Raw genomic sequence first — 19,690 nt, 5'->3', positions numbered from 1 at the left:
CGATCTTACTTGAAAGCACAGCTCCACAGCAAGAACGTATTTGTGCTTTTCGATCTGGTATTTTCCAAGGAGCCGAGCGCAACTATCATTCAATCGAAAAAGAGATTTTGGCCGTCAAAAAGGTAATTCAAAAATTGGAACTCTTCATCCTGAATAAGCCTTTTCTTGTACGCACAGATAATCAGAATTTCCGTACCTTCTGCACTCGAAAGATTGATAAGCAGATTGGACGCGGCCGTCTTGCCAGATGGCAAGAATTCTTTGCTATGTATGATTTTCAGGTTGAATGGAAAAAGGGCAGTACCAATATTCTCCCCGATATGCTTTCCAGAGAAGGTGCGCCCTATTGGGCCCAACATCCCACTAAGTACTGTGCTCCACCCTAACATCTGTACTTCCACTAACAAAAGTGTACAGTGAATAGACACTGTCTGGCATGCCAGATAAGACCTTCACTTTTTCCAAACCACTAACGCCCCCGGTTTGCAAAAGTAGCCCCCTAGATTGCACACAAGCACTGGTATTCTCTTGCCCACAATTGTATATAAAGGACCCAAGTCCTTCAGTCTCGGGCAGAGTCTGCCTAGAGTCCTCTTGTAAACATTTCTCTCCTCCTCGGCAATACAAGCTTGTAGTCTTCCAATCTTCAAGTCTCTTGTCTTTGTTCTGTTTTCCTTATGCCTTCGCTCGCCTCTGCACTTGAAGCTAAGTAATCGCCTATCCAGATCTTCTACTCTCTCATGTTCGCTTCCTCTCGCTCCAACGCCACCTGTGAGTCTCGCCCTGAAACGCCGTATCCTCGCTATCTCCTTCTCATTGTCATATCATCTCCTCAGTTCCATTTCGCTATCCCTCTCGGTATCGTTATCGGTAATCGTTTCGTTTACCATATCTGAGCAGACGTGAGTATAGGCAAGCGTTTTGTCATTTGGTACATCCTGCCCCCGGACCAATCGGATCGGATCATCCAGCTGATCCTGAGGCAGACTCTCAGGAACTTCAGAAGGAGGAGTACTGCTAATCGAAATATGAGACGAAGCGGGAAAGGCCAGGCGCATAACCTTCTTCGTATGATCACCAGAACAGCGCCGGACAATGGCACGAGTTGGTGTGTCTTCGATCATATACGGTGCTTCTTGAGAATCAACTTCATTGACTATCTGTTGATAGTCCATGTCCCATTCCAGCAGGTATGGGAAAGCGTTGGGGTCGGCGTTGATAGCGACGGCGCCAATGCAGCTTGCGGAGGCGCGGGAAAGAACTTGCTTTATCACAAGAGCACTGGGATTTCTTGAAAGAAGCTCGTCGGCGAGAAGCAGAGTGTCGTGCGAGATAGCCCGAGGAGGATGTAGAACAGAAATCATGATGTCCTACAAACTGCTGACAAATAGATGGAGAAACCAGACTAATTTCCTTGATCTTGTTCTTGAGCGAATACTCTGTACACTGCTTGCGGATATAAACCTGAACAAGCTGGAAAAGATTAGCAAATGTAAAATCAGCCACAGGTTTATGTACCTCAGTCGGCTGATTGTTGATATTGAGAATCTTTGTCTGGCCTTCAATGAGAGAGTTCACCGCTTCACCAAGTTTATATGGAAGGCTAAAGAGATAGTGGCGCTTGGCGGAGACGTCAGCAAAAATGCCGGCCCGATAAACCAATTGTTGGGCGTGAGCATTGTATTGGGCTAACTGAAAGACATCACAGAGCTTCAGAGCAAAGAATTCATTTGAAGCCTGAGCGCGATCATCGGTGAATGTGGGCAGGAACTGATTGGTGATGGCTGCAATCAAAGCATCAGGTGCATTTGCTTGTTGGTGTGCATCCTGACTGCTAAAAATCTGTTCCTTAGATTCCTCTGATAGGAATTCCCACCAATTGGCAAGGATGCCAGTAAACCCTTTGGTTGTTTCCACAGCCGCATCGCGAGGAGACCATTTATATACATTGACCAATGACATCATATGCCCATAAAATATCTTTAAAATATCCTTAATAGCTTGGGGCGACGCACCATCCAAATTAAGCACATACCCTGGAAAACATTTATATTGCAGGCGGAAACGCAGTTCACCTGCTTCATTGAGGGTCCCATCAGTATACTCCGGCATTTGCTGATATTCAGGCATCTTGGGTACACGACCAGGAGCATTGGGAAAAAGGGAGCTTGGACCACTGGTAGGTTCCTCTTTGACTGCACCTTGGTTCATGAGAGTAGGCACAGAATTGGGCTGAGGCACAGGAGACATACGAGGAACAAGAGGGGGTGCATGAGGAAGCAGAGGATGGTCATCACTATCAGAGTCTGAATCAGGATCAGCTGGATGATCCAATCCGATTGGTCCGGGGGTAGGATGAGGAAGCAAAGGAAAGAAAAGATCAGGCTCAAGAGGAATAACTCCTCCAAGGGGAGGCCGAACAGCTGTGATGTCGGCATTATCCTGCTCCGTCCACCTAAACGCCCGGATGATGGGATGGCTGGGATCAAGTCATTCTGCAGCCTGTTCAGCATTGTAAGGCAGCTGGTCTGTAACGTCACAACCGTCAAGATAAGAAGGAAGAGTAATCATACAGAGGGGATGTATATACTGTTGTTTATCCCAACTTCAAGATGTCTTTAGCAGATCCTCATCTCTCCACAGCCCTCCGTTTGTATGTCCATGTCAAAGGGCTGCAGATGAAACCCAGGTCGGAACATTGTGCGATTCATGCCCGTTGCGTCAACTACCTGGTGTCCACGATCAATCCGATCCCTCGCAATATCCGCTCCCCTGACGAATGCATTCTTTATGGAGCCACCAATGCGGAGGTGACTCGGTTCAAGTTCGATGCGGTTCCCATGCTTCCGGAATAGGACATGGACTATCAACAGATAGTCAATGAAGTGGATTCTCAGGAAGACGTTCCGTACACGATCGAAGACACACCAACTCGTGCAATTGTCCGGTGCCGTTCTGGTGATCACTGAAAGAAGGTTATGCGTCTGGCTTTTCCCGCTTCCTCCCATATTTCCATTAGCAGTACTCCTCCATCTGAAGTTTCTCCTCTGCCTGAGAGTTCTGCTCGAATGGAAGCGGTGCGTGATTGGGTGTCTCAAACAACTGCTTCCCAGTTTCCCAGTGATGCTAGTCTCCAGTACCGCCGTGAGACTGCCGTTAACCATGTGCCTCACATCCAATCCAACTTTGAGGCCATTACACATAAAGTGCCCCTCATGATGTTTCAGCCTAACGAATGGCCGTCCCTTCCCGGCTATCAAGAGACCGTCGATACTGACAGTAAGCTTATCTCTTCCCCTTTTGCTGTTGTTTCACCATTTGTCCCATTATCTCAAGTTCCTGTCGAGCAACAGCAGCTGAACTGATGTAATGCCCATAACATTCAAGTACAGTCCAGCCTGGATGAGTGTCACTTAGCTCTTTATAATCTGCAGCTTGCTCTAGCTAAGCTCGACGACAAGCTTACTTCGGCTCTTGCTACTCCTGTATATCCTGTCCCTTGTCATTCTGCTGCTGTTTCCTATACTCTTTCCCCCTCTGATGCTGCTCCTCCTCTTCAGTATAACTTTCATCCCCTCTGTATGATTACTCTTCCTTCCTATCTTGACGGTTGTGAAGTTACAAACCAGCTGCCTTACAATGCTGACCAGGCTGCAGAATGGCTTGATCCCAGCCATCCCATCATCCGGGCGTTTAGGTGGACGGAGCAGGATAATGCCGACATCACAGCTGTTCGGCCTCCCCTTGGAGGAGTTATTCCTCTTGAGCCTGATCTTTTCTTTCCTTTGCTTCCTCATCCTGCCCCCGGACCAATCGGATCGGATCATCCAGCTGATCCTGATTCAGACTCTGATAGTGATGACCATCCTCTGCTTCCTCATGCACCCCCTCTTGTTCCTCGTATGTCTCCTGTGCCTCAGCCCAATTCTGTGCCTACTCTCATGAACCAAGGTGCAGTCAAAGAGGAACCTGCCAGTGGTCCAAGTCCGCTCTTCCCCAATTCTCCTGGTCGTGTACCCAAGATGCCTGAATATCAGCAGATGCCGGAGTATCAAACGGGACCCTCAACGAAGCAGGCGAACCTCGTTTCCGTCTGCAACATAAATCCTTTCCAGGGTACGTGCTTAATTTGGATGGTGCTTCTCCCCAAACCATCAAGGATATTTTGAAGATTTTTTATGGGCATATGATGTCGCTGGTCAATGTATATAAATGGTCTCCTCGCGATGCGGCTGTGGAAACAACCAAAGGGTTTACTGGCATCCTTGCCAATTGGTGGGAGTTCTTGTCTGAGCAATCTAAGGAACAGATTTTCAGCAGTCAGAATACACAACAACAAGCGAATGCACCTGATGCCCTGATTGCCGCCATCACCAATCAGTTTCTGCCCACATTCACTGATGATCGAGCGCAGGCTTCCAACGAATTCTTTGCTCTGAAGCTCTGCGAGCTCTTTCAGTTAGCCCAATACAATGCCCATGCCCAACAATTATTTTATAGGGCTGGCATCTTTGCTGACGTCTCCGCCAAGCGCCATTATCTGTTCAGTCTTCCCCATAAGCTTGGTGAAGCGGTTAATTCTCTCATTGAAGGCCAGACCAAGATCCTGAACATCAACAATCAACCCACAGAGGTACATAAAACTGTGGCTGATTTTACATTCGCTAATCTTTTCCAGCTTGTTCAGGTTTATATCAGAAAGCAGTGTACAGAGTATACACTGAAGAACAAGATCAAGGAAATTAGTCTGGTTTCGCCTTCTATCTATCAGCAGTTTGTGGGCCATCATGATTTCTGTTCTACATCTTCTGCGGGCTCTTTCGCACGCCACTCTGCTTCTAAACGACGAGCTTCTTTCAAGAAATCTCAGTGCTCTTGCGGTGGGTCTAATACTTTTCCGCGCCTCCGAAAAATACATTGGCGCCGTCGCTATCAACGCCAACCCCAATGCCTTTTGCGCAAGCGTCGTCTTTCGTCAGGATCTTCTTCTGGTTGTTTTATTTGTGGCAAAAAAGGCCACTTTGCTAAAGATTGTCCTCAACAACCGAAGACTCCTCAACAGAAGCAACTAAAAGGCTTTTTCAGTTTGGTGAATGATCCGCATAATTGGGAAGTTGTGTCTCAAGGCGCCACTGATGATTCTTTGTATGAATGCTCCGAGTCGGACACTCCCGATTGCTTGGCTTGTCAATTAGCCTTGCCTATGGATACAGAGATCAGTTTGTTTATGAATACTCCTTCGATGAATATTATTGATCTCTTGGCAAGCTCCGACTCCGACTCTGGTTCTGATAGATCTCTCGACATTACAGATTTCCCTTTGCCGCCTTCGCCACCACCACGACCCTCTCGACCTATTCCCTCTCCAACCTTTTTCCCTTTTCCTCCTTCCCTGGTTCCTCCTCCACTAACTACTCTCCCTTTTGGTGGACCCTCTGTTTTTCGTCCTCCGCACTTTGTCCATACTCCCTCTGATCCTTCGCCTAGTTACCTTCCTCCTCCTTTTACCCAAATTCCTATACAAAATCTTACAACTTCCCCGTCTCTTCCTACTTGTACTAATCAGTTGCATAAGCTTCAGGAGAATCTCACGATTTTGAAGACCCATACGGCTACCATTCTGGCGCAATGTACACAGTTAACGTCTACACTTAATGCGCTTGATCAGAAGGTTTTCACTCATCTCACTCAGTGTTCTTCAGGTCTTCCGCCTGCTGCTTTTGCTTGTCAGGATTTCTTCACTTCTCCTGCTTCCCCAGTCCGAAATACTATGAAAACCTAGCTTATTTCTGTCCTTCTCCGACCACCAGGTGTTTCTCCCTATTCTTTGGTTGCTTTAGTAGATACAGGTTCCGGCTTCAATATTTGCAAATATAATGCTTTGCCTACCTACTGTTGGGAGCCTCTTCCTGAAGTCGATCACATGCACGGTTCTACTATGGGCGGAGGTGTTATTGCTTGCAAACGGTATGCCTCCAACATCTCCATTTCCTTGGCTGGGCATCCAACTGAAATCAATTTCTATCAATTGGAATCACAAGGGATTGACCTGGTTATTGGTAACGACTTCCTCAATCGACATTTACCTTTCGGTTTCTCTACGGAGACAATGGTTCTAACTATCAATCAGGAGCTTGTACAAATTCCTGCTCGTGTCAAGGTCTCCCAAGTCTTGAAACCTTATGAGGAGGATCTTGCCATCGACATCTTGAAGTTGGGATAAACAACAGTATATACAGGTTCTTTATTTAAAGAACCATGGACAAGACCAATCCTAGCGGCTTTAATAGACAGATGACGAGTATCAACCAGACTAACCATGCAGGTGGCGTTAACGCCAGACCGAAACAATGGTTCGATGGCTAACACGAAACAGCCATAGTGAATATATTGGTAACCGGATCGAGTGAAGGACTCAATCTCGGACTGGGAAAAGAGAGGGAGATAGACGCCCGTATTGCCTTCATCGGCAATATTAATACACACTTCGGATATCTTAATATGGCGAAGCGCCTTGTACTGAAACATCAAAAATTTATAGACCTCTTCCGGATCTATAATAGGGAGATTCCAAGAGTGCTTGGACTCCGTAAGTTCAGTAGCAGTGGAGGCGGAGCGGGGAGAAGAGATGCGAGCAGACAAAGCACGGAAGAGCTTGGCCATCGTGATAAACAGAACAACGTTACAGAAACTGGCTTCACACGTCACGCTAGTGCTCAACCACGGAAACGGCACCTCTGGCCTGAAGGGGGGAGCGGCAGCGACAGGGTCCCAGACACTCTTCGAGTGAAACACAACAACAATAACGAGGCTCTGATACCAAATGACAAAATGCTTGCCGATACTCACGTCTGCTCAGATATGGTAGACGAAACGATTACCGATAACGATACCGAGAGGGATAGCGAAATGCAACTGAGGAGATGATACGACAATGAGAAGGAGATAGCGAGGATACGGCGTTTCAAGGCGAGACTCTTAGGTGGGGTTGGAGCGAGAGGAAGCGAACATGAGAGAGTAGAAGATCCGGATAGGCGATTTCTTAGCTTCAAGTGCAGAGGCGAGCGAAGGCATAAGGAAAACAGAACATAGACAAGAGACTTGAAGATTGGAAGACTACAAGCTTGTATTGCCGAGGAGGAGAGAAATGTTTACAAGAGGACTCTAGGCAGACTCTGCCCGGAAATGAAGGACTTGGGTCCTTTATATACAATTGTGGGCAAGAGAACACCATTGCTTGTGTGCAATCCAGGGGGCTACTTTTGCAAACCGGGGGCGTTAGTGGTTTGGAAAAAGTGAAGGTCTTATCTGGCATGCCAGACAGTGTCTATTCACTGTACACTTTTGTTAGTGGAAGTACAGGTGTTAGGGCGGAGCACAGTACTTAGTGGGATGTTGGGCCCAATAGGGCGCACCTTCTCTGGAAAGCATATCAGGGAGAATATTGGTACTACCCTTTTTCCATTCAACCTGAAAATCATACATAGCAAAGAATTCTTGCCATCTGGCAAGACGGCCGCGTCCAATCTGCTTATCAATCTTTCGAGTGCAGAAGGTACGGAAATTTTGATTATCTATGCGTACAAGAAAAGGCTTATTCAGGATGAAGAGTTCCAATTTTTGGATTGCCTTTTTGACGGCCAAAATCTCTTTTTCGATTGAATGATAGTTGTGCTTGGCTCCTTGAAAAATACCAGATCGGAAAGCACAAATACGTTCTTGCTGTGGAGCTGTGCTTTCAAGTAAGATCGCACCCCAGAACTCATCAGATGCATCGGTTTCAATGATGAGGTTAGCGTTGACAGAAGGTATAGCTAATTGCGGTAAAGACTGGAGGTGTTGTTTGATATTTGCCAGAGCAGTGGATTGGACTGGACCCCAGACTGGACCATCCTTGCGTAGGCAGAGTTGAAGGAGATAGCGATCGCGGGCCAGGTGCTGATAGAAAGGGGCAATATAATTTAAGCACCCAAGAAAGCGTTAGTGTTGAGGACGATCCCGGAGCTCCGCAGGGAAAGCAGTAAGGGCTTTTAAAACATGGTCCTGTAGTTGAATTGCTCCATTAGTGATTAGAACCCCTAAGAAGTCAATAGATGCTTTACCAATTTGAATTTTGGAGGGAGAAAGAACCAGGCCCTTTTGTTGGAGGAGATCATGGATAACCTGGAGGTGCTGCAAATGGAGATGAGGATTTTTGCTATAGATTAAGATGTCATTAATATAAACTAAGCAAAATGCATGATAGGAAGCAAAGATTGAATCCATGTAGCGCTGGAATCCCACTGGTGCAGTTTTCAGGCCAAAGGGAAGCACTGTCCATTCATAAAAGCCTTGGGGGACCACAAACCCAGTTTTGTACTGGTCCTCAGGCAAGAGGCATATCTGCCAGAAGCCAGCTTTAAGATCTAACTTAGAAAATATCGTGGCTCCGCTGATCTGTTGCATTAAATATTCCTTATTGGGCAGAGGGTAAGAAATTGGAATGAGACACTTATTGAGAGGTTTATAATTTATGACTAACCTCTTCTTACCCCTTTTTTGCTCCGAATGTTTGTTCACATAAAATGCAGCAGCTGCCCAAGCAGATGTGGATTCCCTGATTAATCCCTGTTGTAATAAAGCAGCAATCTCCTCATTACAGAGTTGTCGATCTTCAGCAGTAAAATTTAAAAGCCCTTGCTGCTTTTCCTGCGGAGATCCGGGATCTCGTCCTCAACTCCAACGCTTTCTTGGGTGCTTGAATTATATTGCCCCTTTCTATCAGCACCTGGCCCGCGATCGCTATCTCCTTCAACTCTGCCTACGCAAGGATGGTCCAGTCTAGGGTCCAGCCCAATCCACTGCTCTGGCAAATATCAAACAACACCTCCAGTCTTTACCGCAATTAGCGTTGACAGAAGGTATAGCTAATTGCGGTAAAGACTGGAGGTATTGTTTGATATTTGCCAGAGCAGAATGCTTGCCGATACTCACGTCTGCTCAGATATGGTAGACGAAACGATTACCGATAACGATATCGAGAGGGATAGCGAAATGGAACTGAGGAGATGATATGACAATGAGAAGGAGATAGCGAGGATACGGCGTTTCAGGGCGAGACTCACAGGTGGGGTTGGAACGAGAGGAAGCGAACATGAGAGAGTAGAAGATCCGGATAGGCGATTTCTTAGCTTCAAGTGCAGAGGCGAGCGAAGGCATAAGGAAAACAGAACAAAGACAAGAGACTTGAAGATTGGAAGACTACAAGCTTGTATTGCCGAGGAGGAGAGAAATGTTTACAAGAGGACTCTAGGCAGACTCTGCCCGAGAATGAAGGACTTGGGTCCTTTATATACAATTGTGGGCAAGAGAATACCAGTGCTTGTGTGCAATCCAGGGGGCTACTTTTGCAAACCGGGGGCGTTAGTGGTTTGGAAAAAGTGAAGGTCTTATCTGGCATGCCAGACAGTGTCTATTCACTGTACACTTTTGTTAGTGGAAGTACTAATGTTAGGGTGGAGCGCAGTACTTAGTGGGATGCTGGGCCCAGTAGGGCGCACCTTCTCTGGAAAGCATGTCAGGGAGAATATTGGTGCTACCCTTTTTCCATTCGACTTGGAAATCATACATTGAGAAAAACTCTTACCATCTGGCAAGGCGGCCACGTCCAATCTGCTTGTCAATCTTGCACGTGCAGAAGGTTCGAAAATTCTGATTATCAGTGCGCACAAGAAAAGGCTTATTGAGAATAAAGAGTTCCAATTTCTGGATGGCCTTTTTGACAGCGAGGACTTCTTTCTCAATCGAATGGTAGTTGCGTTCTGCTCCTTGGAAAATACCAGATCTGAAAGCACAAATGCGTTCCTGTTGGGGTTCAGTGCTTTCGAGCAAGATAGCTCCCCAGAACTCATCAGATGCATCAGTTTCAATGATGAGATTGGCATTAGCTGAGGGTATGGCTAATGGAGGCAGTGACTGGAGTTGCTGTTTGATATTTGCCAATGCAGTGGTTTGGGCTGGATCCCAGAGTGGGCCATCCTTGCGGAGGCAGAGTTGGAGAAGATAGCGATCTCGAGCCAGGTGCTGATAGAAAGGAGATATGTAATTCAAGCACCCAAGAAAGCGTTGAAGCTGATGGCAATCGCGAATCTCCGCAGGGAAAGCAGCAAGGGCTTTTAGCACATGATCCTGTAATTGAATTGTTCCATTAGTAATTAGTACTCCCAAGAAATCAATGGAGGCTTTACCAATTTGAATTTTGGAGGGAGAAAGAACGAGGCCCTTCTGTTGGAGCAGATCATGGATAACCTGGAGGTGCTGAAGATGAAGATGAGGATTTTTGCTGTAGATTAAGATGTCATCAATATACACTAAGCAAAATTCATGGTAGGGAGCAAAGATAGAGTCCATGTAGCGCTGGAATTCTACTGGTGTAGTTTTAAGGCCAAAAGGGAGCACTCTCCATTCGTAAAAGCCTTGGGGAACTACAAACCCTGTTTTATGCTGATCAGTAGGCAAGAGACCTATCTGCCAGAAGCCAGCTTTTAGATCTAACTTAGAGAAGATAGTGGCTCCACTGATTTGTTGCATTAAGTATTCCTTATTGGGCAGAGGGTAAGAAATTGAAATCAGACACTTGTTCAGAGGTTTATAATTTATTACCAACCTCTTCTTACCCCGTTTTTGCTCTGAATGTTTGTTCACATAAAAGGCAGCAGCTGCCCATGCTGAGGTGGATTCCCTGATTAATCCTTGTTGCAATAATGTAGCAATTTCCTCATTGCAGAGTTGTCGGTCTTCAGCAGTAAAGCCATAAGGGCTCTCCTTATAAGGTTTAGCTCCTTCTCTAATAGGCAAGCCAATCTTGTGATGATGTACATGCTTGAAGGCTTGTGGAGAATCACCACTGCAATGGTCAAGTAATTGTTGCTCCATTTCAGCAAGAGTATTACACAGCAAGAGAGTATGAGTTTGGCGGCGAAGCTGTTTGGCTGTGTCTTGGGCCACAAGATCTTTCACAAGATCTCATAGTTCCTGATCAGTGAGTAGAGGTTGCGCATCCGGAGGAGGACTGAATTCAGCAGGAATATGTGGAGGGGATGGCGTTGGCGAGGCACGGTATTGGTGGGCAATGGGGCGACATCTAATTAACAATGGCAAGATCTTCATCATACGGTCTCAGGACTTGGGTGACCAGCAGGAAGTTGCACAAGCTCATGATTAATAGTTAAAACCATAGTCTCAGTCGAGAAACCAAAAGGCAAATGTCGATTGAGGAAGTCGTTGCCAATAACCAGGTCAATTCCCTATGACTCCAATTGATAGAAATTGATTTCAGTTGGATGCCCAGCTAAGGAAATGGAGATGTTGGAGGCATACCGTTTGCAAGCAATAACTCCCCCACCCATGGTGGATCCATGCATGTGATTGACTTCAGGAAGAGGCTCCCAGCAATAACTAGGCAAAGCATTATATTTACAAATATTAAATCCAGAACCTGTATCTACCAAAGCAACCAAGGAATAGGGAGTAACACCTGGTGGTCTGAGAAGGACAGTAATGAGCCAGGTTTTCATAGTATTTCTGACTGGAGAAGCAGGGGAAGTGAAGAAATCGTGACAGGAAAATGCAGCAGGAGGAAGACCTACAGAACACTGGGTCAGATGAGTAGATACCTTCTGGTCAAGTGCATTCAAAGTCGAGGTTAACTGTGTACATTGTGCCAGAATGGTAGCTGTATGGGTTTTCAAAGTCACAATATGATCCTGAAGTTGATGAAACGGGTTAGTACAAGAAGAAGAGGGGGCAGTGGTAAGAGTGTGTACAAGAACTTGGGTAAACGGAAAAGGGAGATAATTATCAGGAATATTATGGACAACATGAGGAGGTCGGAAAACAGAAGGTCCAGCAAAAGGGAGAGTAGTTTGTGAAGGAGGAACCAGGGAAGGAGGAAAAGGGAAAAAAGCAGGAGAGGGAATAGGTCGAGAAGGCCGTGGTGACGGAGAAGGCGGGAGAGGAAAATCTGTTATGTCGACAGGCCTATCAGAACCAGACTCGGAGTCGGAGCTTGCCAAGAGATCAATAATATGCATTGGAGGCGTATTCATAAACAAACTGATCGCCGTATCCATAGGCAAGGCTAATTGGCAAGTAAAGCACTCAGGAGTATCCGACTCTGAACATTCATATAAGGAGTCATCAGTGGCTCCTTGCGACACCACTTCCCAAGTATCTGGATCATTGACCAAACTGAAAAATCCCTTAAGCTGCTTCTGTTGAGAAGTCTTCGGTTGTTGTGGACAATCCTTTGCAAAATGGCCCTTCTTGCCACAAATGAAAGAACCTAAAGCAGGACGACGCTTGCGAAGAAAGCGTTGGGGTCGGCGTTGATAGCGACGGCGCCAATGCAGCTTGCGGAGGCACGGGAAAGAACTTGCTTTATCACAAGAGCACTGGGATTTCTTGAAAGAAGCTCGTCGGCGAGAAGCAGAGTGTCGTGCGAGATAGCCCGAGGAGGATGTAGAACAAAAATCATGATGTCCTACAAACTGCTGACAAATAGATGGAAAAACCAGACTAATTTCCTTGATCTTGTTCTTGAGCGAATACTCTGTACACTGCTTGCGGATATAAACCTGAACAAGCTGGAAAAGATTAGCAAATGTAAAATCAGCCACAGTTTTATGTACCTCAGTCGGCTGATTGTTGATATTGAGAATCTTTGTCTGGCCTTCAATGAGAGAGTTCACCGCTTCACCAAGTTTATGTGGAAGGCTAAAGAGATAGTGGCGCTTGGCGGAGACGTCAGCAAAAATGCCGGCCCGATAAACCAATTGTTGGGCGTGAGCATTGTATTGGGCTAACTGAAAGAGATCACAGAGCTTCAGAGCAAAGAATTCATTTCAAGCCTGAGCGCGATCATCGGTGAATGTGGGCAGGAAGTGATTGGTGATGGCTACAATCAAAGCATCACGTGCATTTGCTTGTTGGTGTGCATCCTGACTGCTAAAAATCTGTTCCTTAGATTCCTCTAATAGGAATTCCCACCAATTGGCAAGGATGCCAGTAAACCCTTTGGTTGTTTCCACAGCCGCATTGCGAGGAGACCATTTATATACATTGACCAGTGACATCATATGCCCATAAAATATATTTAAAATATCCTTAATAGCTTGGGGCGACGCACCATCCAAATTAAGCACATACCCTGGAAAAGATTTATGTTGCAGGCGGAAACGCAGTTCACCTGCTTCATTGAGGGTCCCATCAGTATACTCCGGCATTTGCTGATATTCAGGCATCTTGGGTACACGACCAGGAGCATTGGGAAAAAGGGAGCTTGGACCACTGGTAGGTTCCTCTTTGACTGCGCCTTGGTTCATGAGGGTAGGCACAGAATTGGGCTGAGGCACAGGAGACATACGAGAAACAAGAGGGGGTGCATGAGGAAGCAGAGGATGGTCATCACTATCAGAGTCTGAATCAGGATCAGCTGGATGATCCGATCCGATTGGTCCGGGGACAGGATGAGGAAGCAAAGGAAAGAAAAGATCAGGCTCAAGAGGAATAACTCCTCCAAGGGGAGGCCAAACAGCTGTGATGTCGGCATTATCCTGCTCCGTCCACCTAAACGCCATTCTGCAGCCTGTTCAGCATTGTAAGGCAGCTGGTCTGTAACATCACAACCGTCAAGATAAGAAGGAAGAGTAATCATACAGAGGGGATGAAAGTTATACTGAAGAGGAGGAGCAGCATCAGAGGGTGGAAGGCTATATTGAACAGCAGTAGAAGGAGGAGCAGGGGAGCAAGAGATAGGATATACAAGAGCAGCAAGGGCCGAAGTAAGCTTGTCGGCTAGCTTGGCCAAAGCAAGCTGCAGATTATAAAGAGCTAGGCGACACTCACCCTAAACCCTAAATCCTAAACCCTAAACCCTAAACCGGTTTGGAGGCGACTGGACTTGAATGTTGTGGGCGTTGCACCAGTTCAGCTGCTATTGTTCGACAGGAACCTGTGATAATGGCACGGATGGTGTAACAACAGCAAAAGGAGAAGAGATAAGCTTACTATCATTATCCAGTGCCTCTTGATAGCCGGAAAGGGACGGCCATTCGGTAGGCTGAAACATCATGAGGGGAACTTTATGAGTGACAGCCTCAAAGTTAGATTGGATGTGAGGCACATGATTGACTGCAGTCTCTCGGCGGTACTGGAGACTGGCATCAGTGGGAAACTGAGAAGCAGCTGTTTGGGACACCCAATCTTCCATGCGAGCAGAACTCTCAGGAACTTCAGAAGGAGGAGTACTGCTAATCGAAATATGAGACGACGAAGCGGGAAAGGCCAGGCGCATAACCTTCTTCGTATGATCACCAGAACGGCGCCGGACAATGGCACGAGTTGGTGTGTCCTCGATCATATACGGTGCTTCTTGAGAATCAACTTCATTGACTATCTGTTGATAGTCCATGTCCCATTCAGCAGGTACGGGAACTGCATCGAACTTGAACCCCGCGTTACCTCCGCATTGGTGGCTCCATAGAGAATGCATTCGTCAGGGAAGCGGATATTGCGAGGAATCGGATTAATAGTGGAAACCAGGTAGTTAATGCAACGGACATGAATAGCGCAGTGCTCGGACCTGGGTTTCATTTGCAGCCCTTTAACATGCACTTACAAACGAAGGGCTGTAGAAAGGTGAGGATCTGCCAAGGATATCTTAAAATTGGAATATACAACCGTATATACAGGCCTTGTTAAGGAAACCATGGACAAGACCAATACGAGCGGCTTTTATAGACAAATGACGGGTATCAACCAGACTAACCATGCAAGTGGCATTAACGCCAGATCGAAACAAAGGCTCAATAGCCAACACAAAACAACCGTAATCGATATATTGATAACCAGACCGAGTAAACGAATCTATCTCAGACTGGGAGAAGAGAGCAAGATAGACGCCTGTATTGCCTTCATCGGCAATATTGATACACACTTCGGATATTTTAATATGGCGAAGTGCCTTATACTGAAACATCGAAAATTTATAGACCTCTTCCGGATCTATGATAGGGAGGTTCCAAGAATGCTTGGACTCCGTAAGTTCAGTGGTAGTGGAGGCGGAGCGGGGAAAAGAGATGCGAGCAGACAAAGCACGGAAGAGCTTGGCCATCGTGATAAACAGAACAACGTTACAGAAACTGGCTTCACACGTCACGCTAGTGCTCAACCACGGAAACGGCACCTCTGGCCTGAAGGGGGGAGCGGCAGCGACAGGGTCCCAGACACTCTTCGAGTGAAACACAACAACAATAACGAGGCTCTGATACCAAAAGACAAAACGCTATCCGAAGTGTGTATTAATATTGCCGATGAAGGCAATACGGGCGTCTATCTTCCTCTCTTTTCCCAGTCCGAGATCGAGTCCTTTACTCGATCCGGTTACCAATATATTCACTATGGCTGTTTCGTGTTAGCCATCGAACCATTGTTTCAGTCTGGCGTTAACGCCACCTGCATGGTTAGCCTGGTTGATACTCGTCATCTGTCTATTAAAGCCGCTAGGATTGGTCTTGTCCATGGTTCTTTAAATAAAGAACCTATATATACTGTTGTTTATCCCAACTTCAAGATGTCTTTGGCAGATCCTCATCTCTCCACAGCCCTCCGTTTGTATGTCCATGTCAAAGGGCTGCAGATGAAACCCAGGTCGGAACATTGTGTGATTCATGTCCGTTGCATCAACCTCGCATCAACTACCTGGTGTCCACGATCAATCCGATCCCTCGCACTATCGCTCCCCTGACGAATGCATTCTTTATGAAGCCACCAATGCAGAGGTGACTCGGTTCAAGTTCGATGCGGTTCCCATGCCTGCTGAATGGGACATGGACTATCAACAGATAGTCAATGAAGTGGATTCTCAGGAAGACGTTCCGTACACGATCGAAGACACCAACTCGTGCAATTGTCCGGCGCCGTTCTGGTGATCACTCAAAGAAGGTTATGTGTCTGGCTTTTCCCGCTTCCTCCCATATTTCCATTAGCAGTACTCCTCCATCTGAAGTTTCTCCTCTGCCTGAGAGTTCTGCTCGAATGGAAGCGGTACGTGATTGGGTGTCTCAAACAGCTGCTTCCCAGTTTCCCAGTGATGCTAGTCTCCAGTACCGCCGTGAGGCTGCCGTTAACCATGTGCCTCACATCCAATCCAACTTTGAGGCCATCACACATAAAGTGCCCCTCATGATGTTTCAGCCTACCGAATGGCCGTCCCTTTTCGGCTATCAAGAGGCCGTTGATACTGACAGTAAGCTTATCTCTTCCCCTTTTGCTGTTGTTTCACCATCTGTCCAATTATCTCAAGTTCCTGTCGAGCAACAGCAGCTGAACTGGTGTAATGCCCATAACATTCAAGTACAGTCCAGCCTGGATGAGTGTCGCTTAGCTCTTTATAATCTGCAGCTTGCTCTAGCTAAGCTCGACGACAAGCTTACTTCGGCTCTTGCTACTCCTGTATATCCTGTCCCTTGTCCTTCTGCTGCTATTTCCTATACTCTTCCCCCCTCTGATGCTGCTCCTCCTCTTCAGTATAACTTTCATCCCCTCTGTATGATTACTCTTCCTTCTTATCTTGAAGGTTGTGAAGTTACAGACCAGCTGCCTTACAATGCTGAACAGGCTGTAAAATGGCTTGATCCCAGCCATCCCATGATCCGGGCGTTTAGGTGGACGGAGCAGGATAATGCCGACATCACAGCTGTTCGGCCTCCCCTTGGAGGAGTTATTCCTCTTGAGCCTGATCTTTTCTTTCCTTTGCTTCCTCATCCTGCCCGCGGACCAATCGGATCGGATCATCCAGCTGATCCTGATTCAGACTCTGATAGTGATGACCATCCTCTGCTTCCTCATACACCCCCTCTTGTTCCTCGTATGTCTCCTGTGCCTCAACCCAATTCTGTGCCTACTCTCATGAACCAAGGCGCAGCCAAAGAGGAACCTGCCAGTGGTCCAAGTCCGCTCTTCCCCAATTCTCCTGGTCGTGTACCCAAGATGCCTGAATATTAGCAGATGCCGGAGTATACGGACGGGACCCTCAACGAAGCAGGCGAACTTCGTTTCCGTCTGCAACACAAATCCTTTCCAGGGTACGTGCTTAATTTGGATGGTGCTTCTCCCCAAGCCATCAAGGATATTTTGAAGATTTTTTATGGGCATATGATGTCGCTGGTCAATGTATATAAATGGTCTCCTCGCGATGCGGCTGTGGAAACAACCAAAGGGTTTACTGGCATCCTTGCCAATTGGTGGGAATTCTTGTCTGAGCAATCTAAGGAACAGATTTTCAGCAGTCAGGATACGCAACAACAAGCGAATGCACCTGATGCCCTGATTGCCGCCATCACCAATCAGTTTCTGCCCACATTCACTGATGATCGAGCGCAGGCTTCCAACGAATTCTTTGCTCTTAAGCTCTGCGACCTCTCTGAGTTAGCCCAATACAATGCCCATGCCCAACAATTAGTTTATAGGGCTGGCATCTTTGCTGACGTCTCCGCCAAGCGCCATTATTTGTTCAGTCTTCCCCATAAGCTTGGTGAAGCGGTTAATTCTCTCATTGAAGGCCAGACCAAGATCCTGAACATCAACAATCAACCCACAGAGGTACATAAAACTGTGGCTGATTTTACATTCGCTAATCTTTTCCAGCTTGTTCAGGTTTATATCAGAAAGCAGTATACAGAGTATACACTGAAGAACAAGATCAAGGAAATTAGTCTGGTTTCGCCTTCTATCTGTCAGCAGTTTGTGGGCCATCATGATTTCTGTTCTACATCTTCTGCGGGCTCTTTCGCACGCCACTCTGCTTCTAAACAACGAGCTCCTTTCAAGAAATCTCAGTGCTCTTGCGGTGGGTCTAATACTTTTCCACGCCTCCGAAAAATACATTGGCGCCGTCGCTATCAACGCCGACCCCAACGCTTTCTGCGCAAGCGTCGTCTTTCATCAGGATCTTCTTCTGGTTGTTTTATTTATGGCAAAAAAGGCCACTTTGCTAAAGATTGTCCTCAACAACCGAAGACTCCTCAACAGAAGCAACTAAAAGGCTTTTTCAGTTTGGTGAATGATCCGCATAATTGGGAAGTTGTGTCTCAAGGCGCCACTGATGATTCTTTGTATGAATGCTCCGAGTCGGACACTCCCGATTGCTTGGCTTGTCAATTAGCCTTGCCTATGGATACAGAGATCAGTTTGTTTATGAATACTCCTTCGATGAATATTATTGATCTCTTGGCAAGCTCCGCCGACTCCGACTCTGGTTCTGATAGACCTCTCGACATTACAGATTTCCCTTTGCCGCCTTCGCCACCACCACGACCCTCTCGACCTATTCCCTCTCCAGCCTTTTTCCCTTTTCCTCCTTCCCTGGTTCCTCCTCCACCAACTACTCTCCCTTTTGGTGGACCCTCTGTTTTTCGTCCTCCTCACTTTGTCCATACTCCCTCTGATCCTTCGCCTAGTTACCTTCCTCCTCCTTTTACCCAAATTCCTGTACAAACTCTTACAACTTCCCCGTCTCTTCCTACTTGTACTAATCAGTTTCATAAGCTTCAGGAGAATCTCACGACCTTGAAGACCCATACGGCTACCATTCTGGCGCAATGTACACAGTTAATGTCTACACTTAATGCGCTTGATCAGAAGGTTTCCACTCATCTCACTCAGTGTTCTTCAGGTCTTCCGCCTGCTGCCTTTGCTTGTCAGGATTTCTTCACTTCTCCTGCTTCCCCAGTCCGAAATACTATGAAAACCTGGCTTATTTCTGTCCTTCTCCGACCACCAGGTGTTACTTCCTATTCTTTGGTTGCTTTAGTAGATACAGGTTCCGGCTTCAATATTTGCAAATATAATGCTTTGCCTACCTACTGTTGGGAGTCTCTTCCTGAAGTCGATCACATGCACGGTTCTACTATGGGCGGAGGTGTTATTGCTTGCAAACGGTATGCCTCCAACATCTCCATTTCCTTGGCTGGGCATCCAACTGAAATCAATTTCTATCAATTGGAATCACAAGGGATTGACCTGGTTATTGGTAACGACTTCCTCAATCGACATTTGCCTTTCGGTTTCTCTACGGAGACAATGGTTCTAACTATCAATCAGGAGCTTATACAAATTCCTGCTCGTGTCAAGGTCTCCCAAGTCTTGAAACCTTATGAGGAGGATCTTGCCATCGACATCTTGAAACCTTATGAGGAGGATCTTGCCATCGACATCTTGAAACCTTATGAGGAGGATCTTGCCATCGTCAATAAGATGTCGCCACATTGCCCAGTCCCTGATCAATATCGTGCGTCACCCACGCCATCTCCTCGGCATCCTCCTGCTGAGTTCAGTCCTCCTCCGGATGCGCAACCTCTCCTTACTGATCAGGAACTCCGCGATCTTGTCAACGATCTTGTGGCTCAGGATACAGCCAAACAGCTTCGCCGCCAGACTCATACTCTCTTGCTATGTAATACTCTTGCTAAGATGGAGCAACAATTACTCCAACATTGTAGCGGTGATTCGCCACAAGCCTTCAAACATGTACATCATCATCGGATTGGCTTGCCCATTAAAGAAGGCGCTAAACCATATAAGGAAAGCCCTTATGGTTTTACTGCTGAAGATCGACAACTCTGTAATGAGGAGATTGCTGCTTTATTACAAC

The sequence above is a fragment of the Dipteris shenzhenensis genome, chromosome 2 (assembly GCF_047967505.1).
Source record: "Dipteris shenzhenensis isolate YYH24624 ecotype China chromosome 2, Dip_SZ_1.0, whole genome shotgun sequence".
Lineage (NCBI taxonomy): Eukaryota > Viridiplantae > Streptophyta > Polypodiopsida > Gleicheniales > Dipteridaceae > Dipteris > Dipteris shenzhenensis.
This window is presented reverse-complemented; position numbering follows the sequence as displayed.